Genomic DNA, 10,121 nt, shown 5'->3' on the forward strand with positions numbered 1-10,121 from the left:
AACTCATGAAAGGCTTGACTGATTTAAATAATTTTTGGTACACAGGTGTAACATCAGAAAATACAGGTCAGATTCGACTTTGGGGTTAGTAGGTCAAAGGTCAAGGTCACAGTGACTCGAAACAGTTAAACGATTTCTGGATGATAACTAGAGAACGCTTGGGTCTAAGATCATATTTTTTTGTACACAGGTGTAACATGATAAAATACAGGTCAAATTTAACTTTGGAGTCAGTCAGTCAAAGGTCAAGGTCACAGTTACCCTGAATAGTAAAACGGTTTCTGGATGATAACTTGAGAACGCTTGGGCCTAGGATCATAAATTTTGGTACACAGGTGTAACATCATGAAATACAGGTCAAGTTCGACATTGAGGTCAGTAGGTCAAAGATCAAGGTCACAGTGACTCTGAACAGTTAAATGGTTTCTGGATGATAACTTGAGAACGCTTGGGCCTAGGATCATGAAAATCGATAGGGAGGTTGGTTATGACCAGCAGATGACCCCTTATAATTTTAAGTCAGTAGGTCACAGGTCAAGGTCACAGTGACCTGGAACATTTTAAACGTTATTCAGACAATAACTTCAGAACACTTTGGACTAAGATCACGGAACTTAATAGGGAGGTTGGTCATGACCAGCAGATGACCCCTATTTATTTTCAGTTCCAAAGGTCAAAGGTCAGAGTGACTGGAACATTTAAACCTTTTCCGGACAATAACTTGAGAAGGTTGATCATGACCAGCAGATGACCTGTATTGATTTTGAGGTCAGTAGGTCAAAGGTCAAGCAAGTTCAGCTTTGACATTGGCTTAGGTCTGTGACAAGACCATATTGTGGGGGTATAATTCGTCACTCCTGTGACAACTCTAGTTTCTCATGAAAATATCAAAATATTTCAAATCTTCAAACACTTGAACATTTGAAGGTATGTAACATCAGTCATCACAGTATATAAGTTTTAGACATGTACACATATTGGATTGAAAATCAAAATGATTAGTAGTTACGTTTGTCATAGTTGTTTGTGAAATTAAATGCGAGATTTCTGCTGGTAATACAGTGCTTAACAGATTGAGTCATACTCATTTCTTGTATAAATTATTATCAATATACATGTACATACATTAAGCAGTAAATTAAATCAATATTGTATTATTACTCACGCAGGGTAACACTGTTACTTCCTTTAAATAGATACTTCAGTTATACATTTTTTCGATACATGATGCCAGCTTTGCAAAATGGTGGAAAATTAATAATCAATATTTTGACATGCAGCCAAATGTTATATATTTTTAGTATGTTGCTTTTTTTTGAAAAGCAGAAATTCAGTTGTACTTTTTTGTGCCCCCACAGATAGTGACACAAGTTTATATTCCTACAAAGTTGTGCCCCTTTATGTAAGTATTAATTTTTGGTTAAGATTTTGTATGTAAGTTGATATCTCAGTAGCCACTTGTTGAATTTGATAGAAACTTAACATACCTGTTCAATGTGATGATCTAACATGCATTGTGCAGGTGTCTTTGCTCTACCAGTATATCACATTTTTAGCTCACCTGTCACATAGTGACAAGGTGAGCTTTTGTGATCACCCTTCTTCCGTCGTCAGTCCGTGCATCAACAATTTCTTGTCTGCATGATAGTGGTTTCATTTATGATTTTATTTTAACCAAACTTGCACACAACTTGTATCACCATAAGATCACGGTTCCTTTCTTGAACTGGCCAGATCCCATTATGGGTTCCAGAGTTATGGCCCCTGAAAGGGCCAAAATAAGCTATTTTGAACTTGTCTGCACAATAGCAGCTTTATTTATGATTTGATTTTTACCAAATTGGCATACACTTGTTACACCATAAGACTTGGTTACCGTTCTTGAATGGCCAGATTCCATTATGTGTTCCAGAGTTATGGCCTTGAAGGGCCAGTATTAGCTATTTTGACGTCTGCACAATTGCAGCTTCATTTATGATTTTATCTTAACTCAAATTGACACAACCTGTATCTGCAAGATCTGGTCCTTTCTTGAACTGCGAAGTCTTATGGTTCCAGATTATGCCCCTGAAAGGGCCAGAATTAGCATTTTGACATGTCTGCACATAGCAGCTTCATTTACATGATTTGAATTTAATCAGACTTGCATAAACTGTGTCACATAAGATCTCGGTTCCTTCTTGAACTGGCCAGATTCCATCATGGGTTCCAGGTTATGGCCCCTTAAAGGTCCAAATGCTTTTTGGCTTTTGCAGCCATATATGGTCTCATTTATGGTTTTATTTGATACAAACTTCCAAATATCTTCAACAACAATAAACTTGGATTCCATGACAATCAGATCCAGTCGTAGGTTCCAGAGTTATTTTATATCTGATTACCTCCCCTGGTTGTAATGAAAGGATTTTATCAGTAAGTACTTATAGGGACTTATTCGAAATTTCATTATAATTGTATTAGTTGGACTGAGACAATCAGGTTGATAACTATGGACTGATTTTATGTCAAATTACCTCCCTTTATTTCAAATAAATGGGTAATCTCCGTAAACAATGAAGTACGATCTGCAAATTTCATTTATGTCAACAGATTTATTTGCAGATCCTTCTTATTGTTCACTTACATATTTTTTTTAATTACTATCCCTTTTACGTTACTATAAAAGCTTTTTTTTAGTAACTTTTTTATTATTGGCCATAGGGAAAAACACCACTTTTCTGTGGTACAACATGGATGTTACTTCAAATTTTTAGGTGCATTTTGACATATCTATACCTTTCTTTTTGGTTAAATTTCTTCCCTTTGTTGTTCCTGTCCTTTGGACTTAGATATTTTTTCTGAGGACCTTCTTGTCCTCAAGTGCAATGATAACAGGTGAGCGATATAGAGCCATCATGGCCCTCTTGTTACAAAGTTATGCCCCTTTTTGACATAGCAAATTTGAGTTAAGTTTTTGTTTGTCAGCTGGTGACTCAGTAACCACATATGGGAAAAATTGAAATGTCACATACTTGTTCATTGTGATGATATGACATGCAATGCACAGATCTTATAATTCTATTTTGCTGTTTTACAAAGTTACGCCCCTTGAAGACCTCCTTATTGTGTGAGTGTAATTTCTCTCATTTAACATCGGGGCCTCCGTGGCCGAGTGGTTAAGGTCGCTGACTTCAAATCACTTGCCCCTCATCGATGTGGGTTCGAGCCTCACTCGGGGCCTTGAATTCTTCATGTGAGGAAGCCATCCGGCTGGCTTACGGAAGGTCGGTGGTTCTACCCAGGTACCCGCTCGTGATGAAATAATGCACGGAGGGGCACCTGGGGTCTTCCTCCACCATTAAAGCTGGAAAGTCGCCATATGACCTATCATGTGTCGGTGCGACGTTAAATCCAACAAAATAAAATAAATAAATAAATCATTTAACATCATGAAAGATGGAAGTTTTACGTTTCAAAATTGTTGCCTCTTATGTTTAAATAAATGTCAATATTTTCATTATTTTAATTTTTATTTGTAAGAGGACTTTTGATAAATTGAGTATTGCTGTTCTCTGACGGCCATTGTTTCAGTAAATACTGGGTTCAGATAGATACAGAGGTGGTAATGATAATCATAAAACTAAATTCCTTGCAAACACCTGAGAATACTTTTACCACTTCTTGAATTGGAAGTTAGTGATTCATTAAGGTGTAGATAATTCCACATGGAGAAGGGGTGTGTATGCCCTTTAATGTAGATGTTATGAAGGTATTTTAGGTTGATATTTTGCAGTCAAATCATTTCATTATAGCCAAACTACTTGCCAGAATTTCACAGCTCAGATGCATATATATATCCATTTACCTACCTATACATGTATTTACTTGTATTTTTAATGTTGGCTGATCATTGCATGCAAATAAACTACTGAAAATGTATACCAGTTGTTTCCCATTATTTTGCAAGTCCAACTAGAGCATCAGTATTAAAAGTGCTGTATGTGTGTGTGTGTATGTTCGGGTTTAACATCATTTTCAACAATTTTTCAGTCATATAAACGACGGTGTCTACTTGTAGCAGTGAGCACAATGCCCAACTTTATAGTGCTGCCTCACTGGAATATCACGCCGTAGACACGTGGCATGATACCCCACTAAGTCACATTATACTGACACCAGGCTGACCAGTCCTAGCACTATCCTCTTAATGCTGAGCGCCAAGCGAGGAAGCAACTAGTACAATTTTTTACGTCTTTGGTATGACGCGGCCGGGAATCGAACCCACGACCTCCCGCACTCAAAGCGGACGCTCTACCACTAAGCTACCGAAGCCCGCCCGCTTAGCTCAGTAGGTAGAGCGTTGGTCTATGGATCACGGGGTCGTGAGTTTGATCCTGGGGCGGGGCGTATGTTCTCCGTGACTATTTGATAAACGACATTGTGTCTGAAATCATTAGTCCTCCACCTCTGATTCATGTGGGGAAGTTGGCAGTTACTTGCGGAGAACAGGTTTGTACTGGTACAGAATCCAGGAACACTGGTTAGGTTAACTGCCAGCCATTACATGACTGAGCTACTGTTGAAAAACGGCGTTAAACCCAAAACAAACAAACAAAACTAGGCTACCGAGGCGCGAGTTCTGTGATAACTACACAATAACTATGACCTCTAATGTGTAAACAATGTTTAGTATGGTGAGATAGGTAGTCATGATGGTGTCTTTGACTGATTCAGTAGCCCAAACTCTAATGTTATTACAGAAATCTTGTCCATTATTGGTCCAGACTTTATGGTCATATGTTGTGTTTTAGGATTACTGAAGAAATGTGGGCTTTAATCTAGCCTGTATGTAATATGGTATTATTGACCAAGTCAAGGGCAATAACTCATGGTACTGTTTTAAACTAGCTGGCCCATTATTAGACTTGTCACAAATGTAAGTTTCATGCAGATCACTTAAGAAATGTGGCATCTGTTATGTTTACAATGTAAAACATTGCTATGTATCCATGTACTGCTTCAATTAAATGGAAGGGTGAATTGATGCCCATATGGTAGCTCAAAGAGATGTGTTGTCATTGAACTGAAAAGATTTTTTTCTGCATGTCATCCCATTATTGCAAACATTTTGCAGTTATTTGAAAATCCTTCAAAAGGGTTAAAGACACAGAGCTGAAATGAAAAGCTGCTTCATTACTTGGCCTTGACCTCAATAATTTAACCTTGACCTTGAACACCAAACTTTAAAAATAAATGTAGTGATAAAAGGGTACAGATTGGACAGGCCTGTTTGATATTTGCTCTCCCTAAAGAACCTTGATCTACCATTACTTCGTTTCTTTCGGCATGTGGTATTATGAGGAATATTTGTGCCAAGATATTCAAAAACCCATCAAATGCGCAAAAACAAAAGAGCAGATATGAATAACTCCTGACTTGACCTTTGATCATACAATATAACTGAAATGTGTATTCTGCACTAATTATGGAAAGTGTTTGTACCAGAAAATTTGAATATTCTCTAAAGGGGTAAAGATATAAAACTCGTGGAACCCTGCCTCAATTGATTTGACATGGTACAAGGTTGTGTTCAGCTTGTCAGCTTATCATGGTAAACATGCGCCAAGCTATTTAACAACAACTGTCTGAGGACACAGCACCCTTTACTGTTTTGAGAAAATTTGAGCAAACTATAATTACACTAAATGGCACTGCTGTGATACCATCTTCCTGAAGTACTGCCTTGCAATTGGAAGATGACTGCCTTAACTGTAGCATAACCTGATCACCTGAGGTCATCTACTGACTGCAGGCAATAATCACATGAAACCTGATGAATGTAGGCTAAAGCATTCTTTAGTTATTTTTCAGTATCAATATCATTGTGACCTTGACCTTTGACCTACTGACCTCCAAAACAAAAGGGGTCATCCAATTACCACAAACAATCTATGAAGTTTGAAGGCAGAAAACTATTTAAAAGTTTTCAAGCAGAAACCTTTATTCAGTATCAGGGTCACTTTGACCTATTGACCCCCAAACAGTAGGATCATGTTCTGACCACAGGCAATCATCCTATGAAGTTTGATGGCATGTCACATTAACTCATTATGAGGAATATTTATGTAAAGTGATATTAAAATACCTTGATGGTTAGCAGAGATATTGAGCAGACACAGAACAGATCCTGTTAAACTTTAACCTCTGAGAGTAACCTTAACCTTTGACCTAAGGGTTAAAGTTGCTGTATGATACATCTGATGATCCAGGGAACATTTGTACCAAGAAACCTTTAAGTACCTTGATAGTTATGAATCAGGCACAAAACAGACACTGTTTAATGTTTGACCTCGAAATATGAACTTGACCTTTGAGCTAGGGGTCACGAGTTGTGTATGACACATACATGTGGAACATTTGTGCCAAGTTATATTAAAATCCCTTGATGGATTGTTAACAGGAAAGAATAATTGGCACTTTGCCTCCATGTGTGACCTTGACCTTTAAGTTAGGGGTATGGGTGTTGTGCACAAGTTGTCTCATTATGGACCATACATGAAACAAACCCTGAAAATACACTCAAAGTGGGACCTTGACCTTTAAGGGGTCTGGGTGTTGTGCTTATTGGGAACATTTGTGTCAAGTACATATGGAATATCAAAATCTGTTGATAGATGGTCAAGTTAAAGACTGGAAGGAAAAAAATCTGTTGACCTTTAACCTCCAAATGTGTCCTTGACCTTTGAACTAGTGATCTGTGATTGCTTGTGACACATTGTCTTATTGAGGGGAACATTTGTGCCAAATAATATCGAAGGAAAATGAGAGTGTGACTAAGGGTCTGGATTGTTTCATTCTGGGGAATATTTTTGCCAAGTATTATAACAATTCTTAAATGGATGGCACAGTTATGGACTGGAGAAGAACAGTAAATACAATATTAACCTTTGACCTTCAAGTCTGACCATGACCATTCAGCTAGGCATCTGAAAGTTGTGCAGATATGAAAATATCTTGATGGATGGTTGAGTCACAGACCGGAAAGGAAAAAAATACCCTCAATAATGTTTATGAGGGGATAAATAGAGCCATCACTGGAGTGATTTATACACCCATCCTACCCCCTATTAGAATACTGCCTGAAGTCTCCAAATTGACAAGATGAATTCAAATAAAAAGGTTTTAAACAACAAGAGGCCCAAATAGGCCTAAGTCGCTCACCTGAAGAGGACCTTAACCATTTAACCCTTAAGGGGGCCAAACACTCAAAACTGAACAAATTTATGAGATAATCTTATATTGATGCTACAGACCTGGTTTGATGAAGATACATTGAGTGGTTCATGATAAGTAGTCATTAAAAGGTATTTTACTTTTAGCCCAAGCAATCCCTAAAAGAGGCCAACTGCCCCCATTTGAACAAATTTGAGAGAGGACCTTGTAATGATCCTACATACCAAGTTTGATGAAAATCCATCTAGCCATTCATTTAAAAGGTATTTCTAGTTTTAGCTCTAGCAGTCCCTAAAAGGGGTGAAGTGGCCCCAGAAAAATTCTGGAAAAGGGCCTTATAATAATGCTACAAATCAAGTTTGATAAAGATCCATCAAGCAGTTCATGAGAAGAAGTCTTTTGAAGGCATTTCTATTTTTAGTTCTAGTGACCCCTAAACAGGACCTTCTGTCCCCATTTGTATAAATTTGGTAGAGGACCATAAAATGATGCTACAGACCAAGTTTGATGAAGATCCATCAAGCGCTTCATGAGTAGAAGGCTTTTAAAGTCATTTCTATTTTTAGTTCTAGTGGCCCCTAAAAGGGGCTAATTAAGTGGCCCTGTTTGAATAAAATTGAGAGAGGACCTTATAATGATGCTACAGACCAACTTTGATGAAGATTCTTTCAGTGGTTCATGAGAAGTAGTTGTTTAAAGGTATTTCTAATTTTGGCTCAAGTGACCCCTAAATGGGGCCAAGTGCCCCCATTTGAACAAATTTGGGAGAGGAATTATAATGATGCTACAGACCAAGTTTGATGAAGATCCTTCAAGCAGTTCATAAGAAGTCTTTTAAAGGCATTTCTATTTTTAGTTCTAGCAGCCCCTAAAAGGGACCAAGTGCCCCTGTTTGTTGGGAGAGGACCTTACAATGATGCTACAGAGCAACTTTGATGGAAAGTGAACCATTTGAACAAAATTGATAGAGGTTCATGCCAGGATGCTACTGAACAAATTTGGTATAATTCTGACCAGTAATTTCTGACAAGATGTTTAAGTAAAAAATGTTGACACAGGACGATGGATGCCGGAGTATCCACCTATACTAATAGCTCACCTTGATCAAAGTTCAGGTGAGCTTAAAAGGGTCATGATGGCCCTAGTTCACTCACCTGAGTGAACAAGTTTGGTAGAGGGTCACACATGGAAAAGACATGTGAAATTATTTTGAAACTGGGCCAACAAGATTTTTTAAAGTATCTACTATATGCATAAAAATCAATAAAAAAAAATTATTGAAAAAAACTCAGTAGTCTAAGTACTGCTGTTTTTCTTTGGAAATTGAACTTTTATATAGAAAATACTGTATATATGTATGAAACAGTATCACCTCTGGTGGCCTTGTTTTCTATGAACTGGAATTATTTGAACAATCTTGGTACAGGGTCACAAATGAAACATTTCTGTGATATTATTTAAAGTAGATTTCATAGAGACAAACATTATGATCATGTTTTATATAAATCAGGCAGATCATTAATCTTTTTTTTTCAGTGATTTAAGTTAGTGACCTAGTTTTTCACCCAAGTGACCAAGTTAAAAATTTAAACTAGATTTTAAAAGGGCAAACATTAAGACCAAGTATTGTGAAGTGAAGTAGAAAATATGGCCTCTAGAGTCTATGACTTAACTTAATGACCAGGCAACTCACTTTTCAACTTTACATAGATTTCCTAGAGATGAACATTCTGACAAGGATTTATGATGATCAAGTAGAAAACGTGGCCTGTAGTGCTGTAAGGTTTTTATATGACTTGACCTAGTGACCTAGTTTACAACCTCAGGTAACCCAGTTTTAAACTTGACAGATTTCACAGAGATAAATATTCTGACAATTTTGTAAGCAGATCAATTGAAAAATGTGGCCATTAGTGTTAACAAGGCTTTCCCATGACGTGACCTAGTTCTTTATCTAGGGTAAACCAGTTTTTAACTTGACCTAGATATTATAGAGAGAAACATTCTGGCAAAGTTTTATGAAGATCAAGTAGAAAATGTGGCCTCTAAGAGTGTTAACAAGATTTTCCTATTAATTGACCTTGTTGTTTTTTTTTGTTCATCCCAGATAACACAGTAACAGACTCGTACAAGTTTTTTTAGGGTAACATTGTGATATAGTTTCATTAAGATGGAGCCAACATTGTTACCTCTAGTTTGTTGATGACAGATGACAATGACCGACAACTGATACAGGGTGATCACAATAGCTCACCTCGACTCCTCGAGTACTATGTGCTCAGGTGAGCTAAAAATATAATGGGGAGGCAGTATATCATATAATGTGGAAGACCTGTTCAAGTTTGAATCAAATTCATTCAACAGCGAGAATGAAAGTGAGTAATACTTTAACCTTAAATTCCATGAAATATTGGTGCCAGATTTATAGCAATTGTGTTATATTATACGCATGATGATTACAAAAACTTTAACCTTAAATTATACAGGGCACAATTCATGAAACATGGTACCAGAGTTACAGATCCTGTATCATATATCATGCAGGCGATGATGTGATTCAACTGTTGTAAGTTCAAATCAAATCCATTTTAGTAATAGTGAAACCCTAATTTTAAGTAACAAGAGAGCCAAGATGGCCCTAGGCCGCTCACCTGAGTAACACACCATAACAGTGTGAACATGTTTGACCTAGTGATTTCATGGAGACAAAATATTCTGACCAATTTTCATTAAGATTGGACCAAAAATGTGGCCTCTTGAGTGTAAACAAGCATTTTCTTTAATTTGACCTAGTTTTTGACCCCACATGACCCAGATTAAAACATGTCAAAGATTTCATGAAACGAACAATCTGACAAAGTTTAAGGAAGATTGAAGCAAAAAAGCGGCCTCTAGAGTGTAAACAAGGC

At 37.2% G+C, this 10,121-nt stretch overlaps 1 non-coding gene across 1 annotated transcript; it reads right to left on the reverse strand.

The window, feature by feature from the left end:
* Positions 1-4,239: 4,239 nt before the first annotated feature.
* Trnas-uga (transfer RNA serine (anticodon UGA)) lies at positions 4,240-4,316 on the reverse strand. The gene has a single exon. It is a non-coding gene; the product is annotated as a tRNA-Ser (tRNA).
* Positions 4,317-10,121: the final 5,805 nt, after the last annotated feature.

The sequence above is a fragment of the Mercenaria mercenaria genome, chromosome 7 (assembly GCF_021730395.1).
Source record: "Mercenaria mercenaria strain notata chromosome 7, MADL_Memer_1, whole genome shotgun sequence".
In the NCBI taxonomy this organism is placed as follows: Eukaryota; Metazoa; Mollusca; class Bivalvia; order Venerida; family Veneridae; genus Mercenaria; species Mercenaria mercenaria.